The sequence below is a fragment of the Centroberyx gerrardi genome, chromosome 8 (assembly GCF_048128805.1).
Source record: "Centroberyx gerrardi isolate f3 chromosome 8, fCenGer3.hap1.cur.20231027, whole genome shotgun sequence".
Classification (NCBI taxonomy): Eukaryota; Metazoa; Chordata; class Actinopteri; order Beryciformes; family Berycidae; genus Centroberyx; species Centroberyx gerrardi.
This window is the reverse complement of record NC_136004.1, coordinates 13,597,389-13,613,404: the sequence shown is the minus strand read 5'-3', so window position 1 is coordinate 13,613,404 and position 16,016 is coordinate 13,597,389. Positions and strand designations below refer to the sequence as shown.

At 44.7% G+C, this 16,016-nt stretch overlaps 2 protein-coding genes across 2 annotated transcripts in view; one reads left to right on the top strand and one right to left on the bottom strand.

Annotated features, from left to right (window-relative positions):
* Nucleotides 1-16,016, top strand: part of gig2p (grass carp reovirus (GCRV)-induced gene 2p) — a 359,050-nt gene that overhangs the window by 96,992 nt on the left and 246,042 nt on the right. The window lies entirely within an intron of this gene.
* The window catches only part of adgrv1 (adhesion G protein-coupled receptor V1), a 124,469-nt gene that overhangs the window by 37,804 nt on the left and 70,649 nt on the right, over nt 1-16,016 (bottom strand). The window lies entirely within an intron of this gene.

The window sequence follows — 16,016 nt, the reverse complement described above, 5'->3', positions numbered from 1 at the left end:
ACATACACACACACACACACACACACACACACACCCACGCACAGGTGCAGTGCTCCTTGCAGTGTCAGCAGGGCAGATTGTGTATGAGGCGATTTATTGCTTGTGTTAAAGTCCATGCATTTTTAAAGGTGGGACAGGAGGATTCAGATTCGCCCCGCTGGGAGAGAGAGATCCTATCCTGCAGACCTGTTACATCACCATGCAGCAAGCTATGCAGGCGGGACCAAAAATAAAAACATCAACAGCATAAACAACACTGACAAATGTTCCTTTTGTACCATCCCACACATAGAGAGAAGTGGGCATGTGTGTGTGTGCGTGTGTGTGTGTGTGTCTGTGTGTGCGCACATGTCCAAATAACAGTATAAAGGGCATAGCGGAATAACAATGCAGACAAAAGTATGTGGTGTGTGTGTGTGTGTGTGTGTGTGTGTGAGAGAGAGAGAGAGAGAGAGAGAGAGAGAGAGAGAGACAGAGAGAGAGAGAGTTTTGTAGGAGGGAATGAATCAGGGCCAAAATTCAATTTGTGACATTGGAGTGTGCAGAAAAGCCATGAGGGCAGCTGAAAATACTGCTGCTCTACTGTCCGTCAGAGAGCTTCATTAACCTACGGCACAGAGAGAGAGAGAGAGTGGTGCCAGCACAGCCGGGCCGTTGTTACGTAACCACGTGCCACCGCCCGGCCCTCTGCCAGCATCACGGACCAGGAAGACGGTGAACGGAAGAGAGGAGCATCAGAGGAACGTGGGGAGAATAACGATGAGGCAGACATAGGGGAACAAGACTGAAAATAAATGAGCTATTTATAGGTGGAGAGGGTTGAAGTGAGGAGAACAGATAAATTAGTCATTCTCCAGCAGACAGGTAAAATGTAACTATCCCTTGCAATGTTTAATTAAGCTGAGCGAGACTGTGTAGAAACCTAGAAACCTAGATATACCCACCTAGAGAGTGGGTATATTATTGGGGTTGTCAAGTGGGCACATCCCATCAAAGGCCGGTCAAAAGCCGATTGTGCTTCAGCTCGAGTTCAAACTCTTGTGTCGGCAAGCATCCGGCTCTACTTTGGTGCATGTTACCTTCACATACCAGGAAGTAGCTTGGTGTTTTTCTAACTGGCTAAAAGTCAATATATGAATTAAATATTTTTTTCAGCGATTCTCTTAGTTACACCACTGTGCTACTACAGCACTCTGGTGTTAACAGGTTTTCAAAGTCAACATAGTTTCACTCACTCCAATCAAACACCCACCACCCCTCCACCCAAGCACCTACAAAGTGCCTCACAAGGGCACAACACTAAATTCTTGGCACTCAGACTTATACCTCACCCACAACACATCAACCAGTGGGATGGGCAGGGGAGACTAGGGGCACAGACACTCGTCCTGTCTCTCCTTCCCATCTTTCTTGTCACTATTTACTGCTTAACACCTATTACAGTGGAAATGTCATCAAATGAATCTCAAGGAAAAGAGACCTGACTCGTCACTCAGGTCCCAGTCTGAGAAGAGAGCTCACTGCGATTCCCATCTCCATCTCTGGATTTGATCTGCCCCGCTGTAATTATCTGACACTCCGAGTTCTGTGTGAGGTTTGTCTGTCTGTCTGTGTGTGTGTGTGTGTGTGTGCAAACTCTGAATTACCTAGGTCAGCCTCTGGTAGGGTGAGTCATCCTCATCCGGTCCCCCCACAAATACACACACACACACACACACACACACACACACACACACACACACACACACAGATCCTTGGAACAGAACTGCAAGACTGTCAAGTGTGATAGATTGAAGCGGCTCTGCCCAGATACTTGCACCACAACAAGGAGAGCTGCCAAGCTATCCTCTTGATCACTATCAGCTCTGTAAGTGCCACCACCTACAACCATCATCTTCATCATCATCATCATCATCATTCGCCACAGCAACAGCAACTTAAGATGTAGTTGCACCACTGTGCCATCTAATGATTCTGTCAGTGTAAGGATAAAAATAGATTTACTATGTAAACAGCATGCAACATTACAGGACGTAACATTGTTCAGCGTGAACTAGACACAAGAGGCTTGTTTGTAGCACTACTGCAACAACTACTATTATTCGTAAAAGCTCTTGAGATCTATTAAGTAGAGTACGTTTCTCTTATTTGTGTATTTATCTGATGACGTTTTCATTATAACATATATATTATACGATTTAATAAACGTTATTAAAAGATATATTGTAACTAATTTGCATGCTGCAACTACTTTTATTTCAGCAATTCGAATATCAGAAAGTAGTGACATGTGACTTGCATTATAACTGGTCCCTGTTTGAACTTGGTCACAGCTGCCTGCAGGCAGCAACTTCATGCACACAAGCACATACCCAAGCAACCAAACAGCCACAATTAGATTCCTGATCTGTGTTACCAAGTACATCATGGTATTGTGTGTGACGGTATTGAGTTACAGATTTGTTTGTGACTAAAATTCACATCATTCATTCACAATTAGGGCTGTCACAATAGCACAATTTCCCCATGGCTCACAGTACATTTATCCATACATTATATTCTTTAAAATTTGGATAATAATATATTAATGCTACCAACCCAAGCTGCTATCCTGTATGGACCATGAATTTTGATACTCATGATACTTAAGAAACTTTTGATAATACAATCCTTCGGAAACTTTGGTATCACAGGTGTGATAAGATGTTTGGTATCATGCTATTTCGGTAGTATTTGAGTATCAAACAACCCTATTCACAATAGACTCCACTCAATAAGGCCTCAACTGGCTTTTCAGTTTCAAGTTTCAAGTTGTACAACTTTGCAAGTATTTCACAATACTTTAAAAACAATATTTTACTAATTCATATGAAATTCTCAAGAATTAAGAAAAAATAACTAGAAGGTTTACCAATGATTTACCCATTAACACTCAACCCAATTTGTGTGGCTTGGTTCACATGAAATTCTACACCTGGGGAGGACACTTACAGGTACATAACAGGTACAATTAAAGGAAAAAAGACAAATGTCAGAACATTGGTGGCAGGAGGTTTCTGCTCGACACTGAACATAATTAATATTGTTGTGATTCTTCATGTCAGCAGCATTCTAACAGCCCTGATCCTGTTTACCCGACACATAATAATCTCTAGTTGCCTCAACAATCTTTTTTACATTTTTACATAACAGTTTTACATAACAAAGCCAAGCAAATGGTTTTGAAAGGAGACCAGATAAGTTCTTACTAGCTACAAAACAAGCTATGCTGCCAGTATCCGCCCTATGGTTTCGCTTAATTTGCTTCCCAGTACTGTCACTATAGCAACCAGGTAAACAGGTATGGTGTGCTGTGACACGACGTGGTTTCCAGTCACACACACACACACACACACACACACACACACACACACCTACACACACACACGCACACACACACACACACAGCTTGTGTTGTGTTGACCCTAATCTTAATAAGGGGTAATAAGGAACGAGCCCATCGAATGACGGCATCAAATCTCCCCTGCTGGATTGGTGTGATCTCACCACAATAAAAACACACCGATTCTTCACACCAACATCCTCTCTCTCCATGCTTTTTTTAGTCCCTTCTTTCCCGTTAAAGTTGTGTCTTAATTTCTCTCTCCTTCTTTTCCTCTTGGGAAGTTTTTCTCCCCTTTCCCTCTGTCCTCTTTCCCCACATTTTGGAAACTCTGCGGGTAAACCGTGACTGACCATTCCTGGATTTTCCACCTCTTACTAACCCCGTCTGTATCCTTCTGTGGAGTCAGGGGAAAAGTCAGGGCCTTTGTTAAATAAACACTTGGTAATTCAGTTTCCCGTCCGTGCTCCCAGCTCCGTAGGGTGTGAGTGGGAGGGACGGCGCAGGAAGGAAACGAACGCTCGAACAGCCTGGAATCGTGCCAGAATGGAGAAGCTGCTCAGGTGGCTTATGGGAAGGAACATTACCAGCAGTGTTGCGTGTTTTTGGCAAAGGGGAACCTCGGTTTGGCCAAGGGCACAGCATGAAACACAATCTATCGCCTCACAGGCAAAACAATGGGGAAAACACCCAGTGAAAAATGCAAAATATCGCAAATAAGCACACATGCATGCACACACGTATGCTGCTGTGAAGTAGAAGTGCTCTTACTAAAGAGTGACTTGTTATTTAAACCATTATTATAACCTTTAGTGACAACTCTAATAGCCCCAGGGATAACTATTGACCTGTGCTGAAATGATGACATAAGAGGGAGAGAGATGACGGGCAAGGGCGTGTGTGTGTCTGTGTGTGTGTCCTCCAAGGCCTTGGGCTAGGAATGAACTGGCTCAGGCCAAGGATAGAAACCAGGTAAACAGGTATGGTGGACTAGACTGGGATGAAGCAATAGATCAGAGTGGATTTCATAAGGATTTTATTTAGATCTAGTTTGAGTAGATCTAGTCTTGTGGCCGTCTGGGCTTTCAAAAGGCCCTAAAATAAGCAGTCAAACTAGAAGAAGGGAGCATTCGTGGATTGAATGCTCCCTTGAATACATTATGGCTAATATAAAACACACAGCTTGAAACTGTATATTTAGACCAATGAGGATAAATCAAACAAAGGACAAAGGAGCGTAACATTTGATTAAGTCACTTTGGATTTACATGTGACATCATGGGTGGGATTAGTAGACATACATACACACACACACACACACACACACACACACACACACACACACACACACACAGTGCACAGTGTAGATACTAGGTCCATGTTGTGACTGTTGTTCAACTCAACCCAGCCATAAAGATTGCTGTTGCGATTACTTTGACTGGACAGAGTGCAGTCAAAGGTAGTTTTATCACCACAGACAGAGTGTAGAAACACTCAAACTGTCAAGAGGAGACAATTTACATGGAAGTCTAACAGACAAGCCTCCAAACAAACACAGCAAATTGATCTTTCTCTGGTGCTTTTTTTTCTGTGTGGGGTTTACATGGTGTGGCTACCAAGGCAGCAAAGCTTTCTCATTGAAACGCTCATGTAGATCTGGCTGCACTAGGCTAGGTGTTTAAAAGAAATAACTTGTATCTAAAAAAGTTTAAGTTGAAGAAGGACAAATATCTGCAGGAGTTAGAAACTTCACAGAAACTTCAAGCTTCCTGCTGAGAGGGCACAACCTGTCAATCAAACTGTAGCTATTATTAAACTTGGGAGTGCAGGGTGTGACGTAGATAAGAGTTGTCTAACCTGACGGGAGCTAACCGAATTTAAGGCGAGCACAATGAACGTCGGTATGTCTGTGCCTATGATTAGGATTGCTGAAAGCCATGACAGATGACCCAGCGTCTTCCTTAGAGAGTGCTCTAACTTCAGGGTAAAGGCAGAGGAGGGGGGAGGCGGGGCGGATGGGAGACAGGGAGTCAAGCCGGTTTCATGACGGAGCGCAGTCAGACCCTGCAGGCCTTTTCTCAGTGGCTCTGCATCTTATCAGGACCGACATGCAACCGTCGCCGTGAACTGATTGACTGTGACTGTAACATCATAGCATCTCATTATACAGTCACCTGTAAGGATGCAGGAGGGGTAGCTAGACGCTTCAAAACCGAGCTGTATCACACTGTCCTGCGCTGGCATAGTTCCTGTACCTGTCGATTGAACGGTGCTGAGGAGAGACAATACAAACAGATTGCCATCAGCTGTTGATAGAAATCTGGGTTCAGGTCAGGCTCTGTGGTGTTTTAAAGGATTGTATAGTCAGCACTGTATGCCACAGGGCTGGGATTGGTGCGGATGTGGCCTTTGTCCTGTCCAGCACAAAGACAACACAGGTATAGGTTAGGACTTTGTTGAATGAGCTGAGCAGCCTGATTGTAAGGCCTGCTAGGAGAGGTTAGGTAAGTAGGTAGGGAGGTGACGGCTACAGCTGTGGCCATTGTTCGGTCCAGTATGCGAATAAGACAGGTACATGCTGGTGCTGAGGTAATGGTGACCTGCCATGGGGCCGGGCTAGCTAGGAGGGGAGGTGACAGGTGCGGATGTGGCTTTAATCAGAGCCCAATCTATGGCTCTGTCCTTTGTCCCCGGGCCTCCTCCTCCTTTGTGTGAGACACCCAGGAGTCGACCTGTCTAGACCCTCAGGCTGCACACTTATTCAAAGCAAAGACTGGGAGGTGCTGCTGCAGGACTCTAAATACAAGTCGTGTCCATGCAGTTTGTGTGAGCGTTTGAGTGTGTGTGCGTGCTTGCGTGCGCCCATGCCTGGTGAAACAGGAACCACCAAAAGCACACACCCGCACAAACAACTGAAATCCCTCTAATTTATGATCCCTGGGTACAAAGATTACATATCCAGACCCTGTGTCACTCACACGCGATTTTGCCCACACACCCAGGAGATGGCCAGAGAGAGAATGAGGGAGAGAGAGAGAGATTATAATAAGAGGAGATGACCAGAGAGTGCAAATGAGAGGGAGAGATAGAAAGAGAGAGAGAGAAAGAGAGAGAGAGAGAGAGAGAGAGAGAGAGAGAGAGAGAGAGAGAGAGAGATAAGATACAATAAGCAACACAGAGGCCAGGATGAGGCCTTGGAGAATATTATATATTATAAAATAGAGGCTCTTCATGTGGCTTTGTCATCGTGCCCAAGACCATCGAGTGCTATTGGTCCATCTCCAAAGCTAAATACCCAATCAGAGGGCTCTCCTCTGTTTTGTGGCTCTATAGCACATGGGTGCCTGTCAGTTCATTGTTGTTGTTGTTTTTGTTCCAGATCTGCATGGGATTGGCTGGGTTGTCATCTTAGCAGCAACTGTTTTTCTGCCTTGAGAGAGATTCTATTTATCTTCAAATGTAACCCCTCTTTTATATGATGAGGAGGTCTGACAGCAACAAAACACTTATTTCCAGACCTTAGCTCAACAGTGGGAAATGTTCAAGGACAAGAAGTTGACAGCAAACTGGCATAATGCCAAATGGCCTTATCAACATGATACGTCAACACAGAAAGAATCGGAGGCTGCATTGGCAAAACGGCTCAAAATACCATACGCTACAAAACAAAAGAAAACGTGATCTACATTATCATAAATATATGGATCCTGCAATTTATATATAAGAACAATGGAGATCAAAGGAAGACTGAAGTACCAAACAAAGAATAGCAGAGCAAACACAATATTATGGTGGTGCAGCAGCTTTGTGCTGTTGGTGGTTGCAGCTCCCATCCTCCCTGTGAGCTGTGCTGCTGATCGATAGCCCTGTGTGCTGACGCTAAGGTAGCTAAGTGTACCAGCGTGGCTAAAAATAGCGTCTGCCTGGAGCATTACATCACTGAGGGAATGGGGCCCTAGCTAGCTGTCTGCCTGCCAGACCCTCCATCTAGACTCATGTCCAAAACACTTAGTCCCCACCTCTCCCCTCCGCCAACCTTCCTCATCCAAACCTCTTCCTCATCCCGCCCCCCACTCCCTTTCCATCGTCTGCTCCACCCTTCATCTCCTCTTCCCCTCCTCCTCCTCTTCCTCCTCCTCCTCCTCCTCCTCCTCCTCCTCTCTCCTTCACCTCCCCCTTCTCTCTAACAGCTACCGGTCTGATCTAGCTCGTTCCAGCCTCAGCCTGCACCCTGGGTGTTTCCTCTTCTGCCTTTGTTCAGAGAGAGATAAAGGGAGAGAGAGGTTAGAGAGAGAGAGGGGGAGGGAGAGAGAGAGAAATATAAGCTTATCATTCTACCCCCACTCCCTTCACCATCCCCTCACCAAAGTAAAGCCTTGCGATCCATCAACTTTAGCTGTCTCATCCATTCCAATCCCTCCACCTCTCCTCTCTTCAGACCATTCTAGCAGCCTTAGTGAATTCAGTTTAAATATGGAGAATTATAAACAACCAATAGCAAAGTAACATTATGACAGCTTTAAAAATTCTGCAACTATTCTGCTCTGCTGTGAATATTGACTCATAAAATTCTCATAAAATCAGTGGAGGGAATTCAGGAATGTGATTGGCTGCAGCACGACTGAAAGTGTGTCAGTGAGAACGGCGTTCACTTGGAGAGTAAACATGTTTACTGCAGGCCTCTACAGCACATGTGCAAGCATCATCAGTCTCCTCACGTGCCGCAGTCCTCGCATTCATGTGTGTGATCTATATGTGTGTGTGTGCGTGTGTGTGTGTGTGATTTACGTTCTGCACCGCATGGGACAGCCAGTCGCAAGAAGCGGGTCACTTGGGGATGGCTGGTAGGTGGGTTAGTGGGCCAGGGTGGGGAGGACAAGAAGGAGGAGAAGGAGAGAAGAGTAAGGTGATTTAAGATTGGCTGAGAAGGCACGTGAGGCCGTTAAGACAGACAGAGAAGGTGGTGAGGAGAAAAACAGCAAAAGCCCTACGTGAGCTGCTTCACGACTCAGATGGAAACAGAGGCTGCGGCTGCCAGAGCACGAGGGGGAGAGACAATGAGAGAGAGAAGAGAGAGAGAGAGAGAGAGAGAGAGAGAGAGAGAGAGAGAGGGAGAGAGAGAGGCGGCCTGAAATGTTACTTTAATCACATTAAAAACAGAAGAGAATAGACATTACACAGTCCATTTCCACAACTACAAGGCCACTGATTTTGTGTCAGTGGTTTGTTACTTTTGAAAATAATGTTGCAATGTTGCAATGTTGCAAGACAATGTTATAAACAAAATACGACATACAACAGAAATGAGCGAAACTTAATCTACAAAATAACTTTATGCTGAATACAGTGTAATGATTATTTGAATGTTCTAGTAGTTCAGTGCTTTATGGGAATATCAAAATGAAAAGGGCAAGATTCAAGTCCTTAGCTTTGACCGTGCTACCGGTACAGTGTGTTCTACATTTTGAGTTTCACTGGATAGTTCACCACAACATACTCTTTACATTTGTGCTAGTGAGTAACTATCTTGGTGGTTTTTAATAGCATGTTCAGTTGCTTAAGGTCGGAGTGTAGAAGTAAAGTTCACTGGTGTTTTAGGTCAAAACTCAGACTGAGGCTTCCTGGCTGAGCCAGCTGTTGGCAAATAAACACCCACTCCCCTCCGCTCTGTTTCACATCCAAACAACCACCACAATCCCTCTGCAATTACTGACATCAGCACACATCGCGATACACTAGAAGGTGTGCGTGTATGTGTATGTGTGTGGGTGTGTGTATGTATGTATGTGTGTGTGTGTGTGTGTGTGTGTGTGTGTGTGTGTGCGTGAGTGAGAAAGAGAGAGAGACAGTATCAGGGTCCAGCATCACGTACGCTGGGAGTGACTGATATAGTCCCAGCATACATGACGGACGGACAGCCCGCAGGTTTTGGGGCTGCACAAAAGGCGGGCTTGTTGTGACATTCCAATGTTTCCTGCGTGACACAGCAATAGTGGGCTGTCAGCATTTTGTAGAGCATGAGGCAGCTAAAACAAGCTGAAACTACAGCGTCAACAAGTTTACAGTGTCATTAGTGTCATTAGTTCAACTCTGATTTCCTTGTAGATTAGCCTTTTATTATAAATCGTCAGGAAACAAGCCCAGATTGCATAAATAAACAATTGTCAGTTAGCCTTCCTATTTAATGACAACACAAGAGGATGCAAACTACTCCCAATGTTATTTTTGCTATTGCTGCATCTCCTACCAATTCTCTTGCTAACTCCCTCACACAGGGAATCTCAGCAGTACCACCCACGTAAAACACATTCAGCAGCGTTCCAGCAGGCCTCCTCTCCTCTCTCCCATTCACACCTCTGTGAAAGAGTGTCTGTAGCTGGAAACCTACAGCTGCTTTCTATCACAAAAAGGCTGCTTTTTAAGATGCCTCTTGAATTTCCTTCCTCAACATCTGGTGTGAGCCAGTCTGGGGACCAGACAGAGAGCTCATTGGGCTGCAAGACACATGACACACGCACACAGATACATGTACATACACACAGCTATAAAAACATTGCAACCAGCTGCTCAAGGTCAGCTCCCTAAACACTCAATGGGTCTACTCTGCTTTACCACAAACCTCTGTTTGTGTGTGCGTGTACTTGTGTGCATACATGATGTGTGTATGCATGCGAGTAACCCACAGTAGACAGCTGTGGTCTACGGTTACCATGGTTGCCTTACACCACTCAGGGTCATCAGACAAAATGCCACACAGCATACATCTTGAAAACATGGCTACTATTCAGTCACATTCACAAATACCATTGCAAAGATGTAATTAAAGAGAGAGAATATACTACAGCAAAGAAAGGAGTTTCATTCTTTTCCACAGGTTTCAAGGCCCTTCAGAGTTCATGTGAAGCACAAAACTCAAAGCCTTTTTATTCATTCAATAGCACATGCCATCTTGCCATCTTCATGCAGAATCTATTCTGAATCTGAGAGGGAGAGAGAGGGAGAGAGAGACACACAGAAAGACAGTCTATACTATGTGAGACATGTCATCCTGACTGTGTCCATGCTCAAAAGCCATATGCACACGAGTCTGCTGATCTGATTTAGTGAAATTCAATTTGACAGTGCCATGTGGGTTACATCACAGGTAGACAGCAAGCTGGAGGCACGCGAACATGCACGTACTCGTGTCCGCATGCATGCACACCCACGGGTGTTTCCTTGGTGACCTGTTGCATCACCACCAGATCGGTGGTGCGGTCATGCTGCAACTAGCTATCAGGGGGATCACAATGCAGTGCCTATCTAATCACACTGATCAGGGATGAAGGGTGCATATTACATCATTGGCTCATCATATCGGACCCTGTCAAGTCAGGTCATGAGTTCTGACTGGGTTTGAATCAAGTTATCGCTAACTTTGAACGATTTACAAATAACCAACACTTGGGATAGCATAATTAAGCTTCTCATTCCCCCTCCAGAGACTTGTTGATGCCTGCATGGACCTGCTAGAACAGTCTCATCCACTGCTGTCCAATAGGCCATCGATCCCTTCCGTGCAGATTGGCTGATCTGCAGCAGCTCTAAGTATCTGTCAATGGACGGCTGTCAGCCAATCAATATGTGAAGGGTCCGGTCAAGTTAAGTACTGTATGCTCCATTCATTCTGCTCCTGCCCCCACACATCCTGCTATACACTGTGACACCTCACTCTGTCATTTAGACTTAATCACAGCTACAGCTGTACTGTCATGCACTGCATTATAGCTCAGTTGGCCCCTCTTCACCTACCATGCCTAGACTAGACTAGCACACCGATTTGCATCTGATTTATATCATAAGGTTTACATGCAATCAATTCAAATTCCTAAAATCGAAAATGTAAGAATTTGGTTCATTCCTATACTTCTTGTTTAACTTTGCATTGTTTTTACAATAAGGCTACTATGATTAATCCATAGAGGAATCCTTGTTTGGCTGTTAAGACTCTGTTTGTGTATATTAAGGGGCCAGCTGTTTACAGCTTAAACATCTGTGCAGCTTTCTGGTGAATCATTTATAAGAATAAGAGAGAGAGGATTTGGCTCAAAACATTTCTCTCTGGATTACAGTCCTGTAATTTATTAGTGAGCTCCAAAAAGATGTCTAGTCATTAAATAGGAGCAGAGCTCTGGGGAGCCATTGATCAGGCAGCTCATTCACCCTGCTGTTAAACTTGACTTTGGCTGTGGAGCTACAGTGACCCCTACAGGTCACTGTGGGTCAGAGCTGGAGGCTGGAGAAGCCCGAGATTGATCTGAGGTGGCTGAGTCAATGTTTTTGTTTGTGTGTGTGTGGTTACGAGAGAGGATATGTACACGCGCGGCCACCTGTGCATGTATGTGTATGTTTGCATCCATTTATGCAAGTGTATGTGTGAGTTTCCTAAGGATGACATCCCAGAGCTGGCAGAGAGTTTCTTGGTGAATATCACTTGTGTGTGTGTGTGTGTGTGTGTGTGTTTGTGTGTGTGCATGTGTGTATATGCATGTGAATGTGCTTGTGTGTGTGTGTGAGAGTGCGTGTGTGTATCTGTGTGCATGTGTTCTTGTGTATATTGTATTTGTCCCTGTCACTTGTCGTCATAGAAACATTCATCTTAAACTCCCATGCTTATGTCATGCCTAGGACAATCCTGAGACCCAAGCAAAGATCCAAATAAATTGACTAAGTGGGCTGATTACAATTTGCTGATAAGCCGGGAACAAAAGGCCTTAATATAGACACAGCTCTATTTGATTAGACACCAGTCACCATTTCCTTCCTCCATTCAATAGTTACTGATTCTTGGAGGAAGTTAGGCGACAGCATACAGCACTCTCATTTTCTATTTCAGGCTTTTAAGCTGGCATGATAAAGCTTATTCTTCTTCATTGTCTGTCTGTCTGTCTGTCTCTCTCTCTCTCTCTCTCTCTCACTAGGGGCCCTACACTATAGTTTCAAATGGTTTAATGGCTTCAAATGGCTTCAACTGAATCTTCACAAATATTTACTGCATATTTAGATGAATATTAATTGTAAAATATGGGTAAAAACAGACTCCTTTACTGGTAAACATCTCATGTTGTAAGTTACAACAATTGGGAAACTGTTTAAAATCCTGTTCAACCTAACCTAGAAAACCAGTGCTAACAAAGAGCTAGAATGACAACACCACTGACCTCAATAGCTTCAAAACAAGTTGAATCAAATCAAACACAACTCCAACCATCAGGTTGGTCACGCGTTTTCAGTCCTCTCAACCTCCAAAGTTCACTCCTCTCTACACATAAAGGCCTGCCAAGAGAAGCAGGCAAGCTCCAAAAATAGAGCAGGAGATCGGGCACTTAGACAAGCGTGGGGTGCTGGTTGGTTCATCAGTCATGGTGTCGACAGCCTGGTTTGATAAGGTCCCTGGTGACAAACTGACTGACTCCACTGAATCAGGCAAGAGCTGCCCGGTACGTCCTGAACTCGAGGACAATAGCCAGGCTAGGCCTAATTGCTTGACCAACTATTTAACAAAACCGAAAAGAGCCTTGATGTGTACAGCGCTAACATTTGCCTTTCAAATTCTCAAATTATAATTCTCTGGTTAACACATTACAGCTCAAGGGAAGTAATAGATCATGGATTTGGTTTATTCTGGATTTCGATGATCCAGAGCACAGGAAGTGTTTTGTACCATAAATCGAAAGTAATATGAAAGTAATGCATACAATATATTACAGCTGAATATCCATGTTTCCCATTGATTGTCTGTATGTGAATCTCTACTATATTTATTTCTTTGTATTGAATTAGTGAATGAACTGCCCGGCCCCACGTCCCAGGAGCTGTATTAACAGTTGGAGCGGTGCCGAACCATGCTGCTCCGTGCCAAGCACTCCACACAGTGACTTTTTTATACTGTCTGAGAGTGTGTTTGTCTGAAGCATCCAGCCACCTTTGAACTAATTGCCCTTGGTATTAACAAGTTGTACTATTTGCTCTTGGATTATGTGCTGCTCCATGTCTCACAGCTCCCAGGAAAGGCATGAGCTAGTTACAGAGTCCTGATGAAGGAGGAAGGCCGCTGTGGCCTCCCATTGCTGTGCTTTTTCTGGAAATGGGGGGAAAGTTCAGTGCTTCCTGGTAGTTTTTGGGGTCACCGGCTGTTAGGGCAACACAGACTTGGCAAAAATGAGAGTGTGACCTGATGTCCAGAGTCCAGAAAGGACAGAGTCTGAGGCAGCATGGTGGATGGTGAGGAAAACAATATGATTAATCAAACTCTTAACTTCGCAATATAATAACACATACAGGTGCAGACAGGTGCAGGCACTAGTATACACATTTGCATTTGCATGTCTGCACACAAATGAGGCACACACACACACACACACATGCACACACACAACCTATATAAAATGGACAATGCAATGCAAATACTACACTGATGAATAGCATCCTTTCTTTGCCATTTGCACTAACACTGAACAAAGTGAGTTAATGACTGAACTAAACTGGTTTCTCCTTATCGGTCACTGGTTTACCATGGAAACCTTTATTGGCCACTATGATGACTGGGCTGCTCGGTGGCCCGCATGAGCAGAAGACTATGTGTTTGTGTGTACGTGTGTGTGTGTAGGTGTGTCTGTGGGTGTCGTCCCACCTTGGTAGATAAATAACTAGAGATAATCTTGAAGGGTTAGGGCTACAGAGGGTGGTTACAATACAAATACACTTGAATGTTGTATGAAGTGCGCACAAATAAGATTAATTGAGTGTGTAGTGTACTCAGCATGTCGCGAAAGAGCATGAGATGTGATGACATAAACTAGTGGGGGGGGGGGGGGGGGGGGGGGGGGTCATAGAATCAGCTGAGGGTCTGTAATCAGATTAGGGAAAAGCAACATGTGTCAGTATCATTAGTGGTCAAACTGATGACTCACACAGGATGTGGCCAGTCACTTCCTGAGAGAGAGAGAGAGAGAGAGAGAAAGAGAGAGAGAGAAAGAGAGAGAGAGAGAGAGAGAGAGAGAGAGAGAGAGAGAGAGAGAGAGAGAGACTTTTGCCTTTTGCGGCTCATAGACCATAGCTCCCTGCTAAGCCCAGCAGCAGGAGCGGGCAGGGAATAGAAACAGAACACATAAGTACTCATTTTTAGAAACAGACGTGGGGTGAGAGGAGAGGGAGGCAAGGCAGAGGGAGAAAAAGACAGATCAAAGAACGAGTGAAACAGGAAAATAAAGAAATGAAAGAAAATTGACCAGTGAAAACTTACATATTACACAGTGTAGTTAGGCTTCATTCCTTAATATCACGAGAGACGGGAAAAGCCAAGAAAGTCTAAGCTCCTCCACCATGTAAGAGAATGAACAGACTGTTCTGCTCTGTTGGATGGAAGGAAGAAACCTTTCCAACGGTGATAAACTGGGAGACGCCGAGTAGAATAGAGATGGGTCAGATAAAGGGGAGTCGGGACTACAGTAGGTGTCTATCCGGCCAGTGGAGCGTAATGTGACCCTCCCAGGAGGCCCTCTTCACCTCTCCACTGTCCTGTCAGCCCCCCCCCACACACACACACACACACTGTACCACAGGCCCTGGCCCCTGTTACTTTATACCATTACATCACTCGCCTGCCATTAGCTAGGGCTGACAGACAGCACAGAGCTTAGCACTGCATTAAAATCTTATCAAGAGCATGGTGGGTACTTTATCTTGCTGTTTATTTTAAACAACTGCAACCAAAAATCATCGGCTCAGACTAGAGAGTAAAGAAAAACTCACTGGATAGAAATCTACTTTTATAAAAAGTGTGTGAAAATCCCTGCGATGTTCCACTGATCTAAAGGTCTGGGAAGGAATAGGAGAAGGAGGAAGCAAAGAGTAAACACCGTCTTCTCCTCACTAATTTCTTTCTTCTACTCTCTCATTTTTTATCCGCATCATTCCGATGAGGATAAGGCATATTCTCTGACGTCAGCAAGATACACCCACACACCCACACACACTGTTTATTGATTTAATGATTGATTGGTCATAACAGGAATGGATAAACTTTCTCAGGAAAAGCTCTTTCTCAGTCACCTCATTACAAAGAACTGTGTTGCTCTTACGCTGTTATAAAATGAGCAAGGTCATGTCTTGTGCAATTCATGCGTCTCCTTTCCTGGAGAGCTGAGGAACAGAGTGTGACCCCATCCAAAACCTAATCCCCCGCACCCCCCCCCCCCCCCCCCCCCCCGACAACGGCCAGGAAGTGCGTTTTAGGAATCTCCACAGCAATCAGACAGTTTTTTTATTCTACTGAGAGACGGGAAGTAAGGGTGGTGGGAGGTGAGTAGGGGGGGGGGGGGGGGGGGGGTTAATGTGTGTGTACGTGTGTGTGTGCGCGCGCGGGTGTATGTCTGTGGGCTGAGGAGAGCACTTCTGTCTGCTGGATCCAGTCCCAGAGCTAACAGGAAATCCTTTATAACCAGAACTAAGAGTCACCTAAACACCTCCCAGATACTGGAATAAAACACTGGAACCACTGGGAGTAAACACTGAACCGAGTGTGTGGGAATGGCTGAATAGGATGTGGAGTGCTATTAAATCACAATGGATGAGGAATTAAATTGTGTTTTGT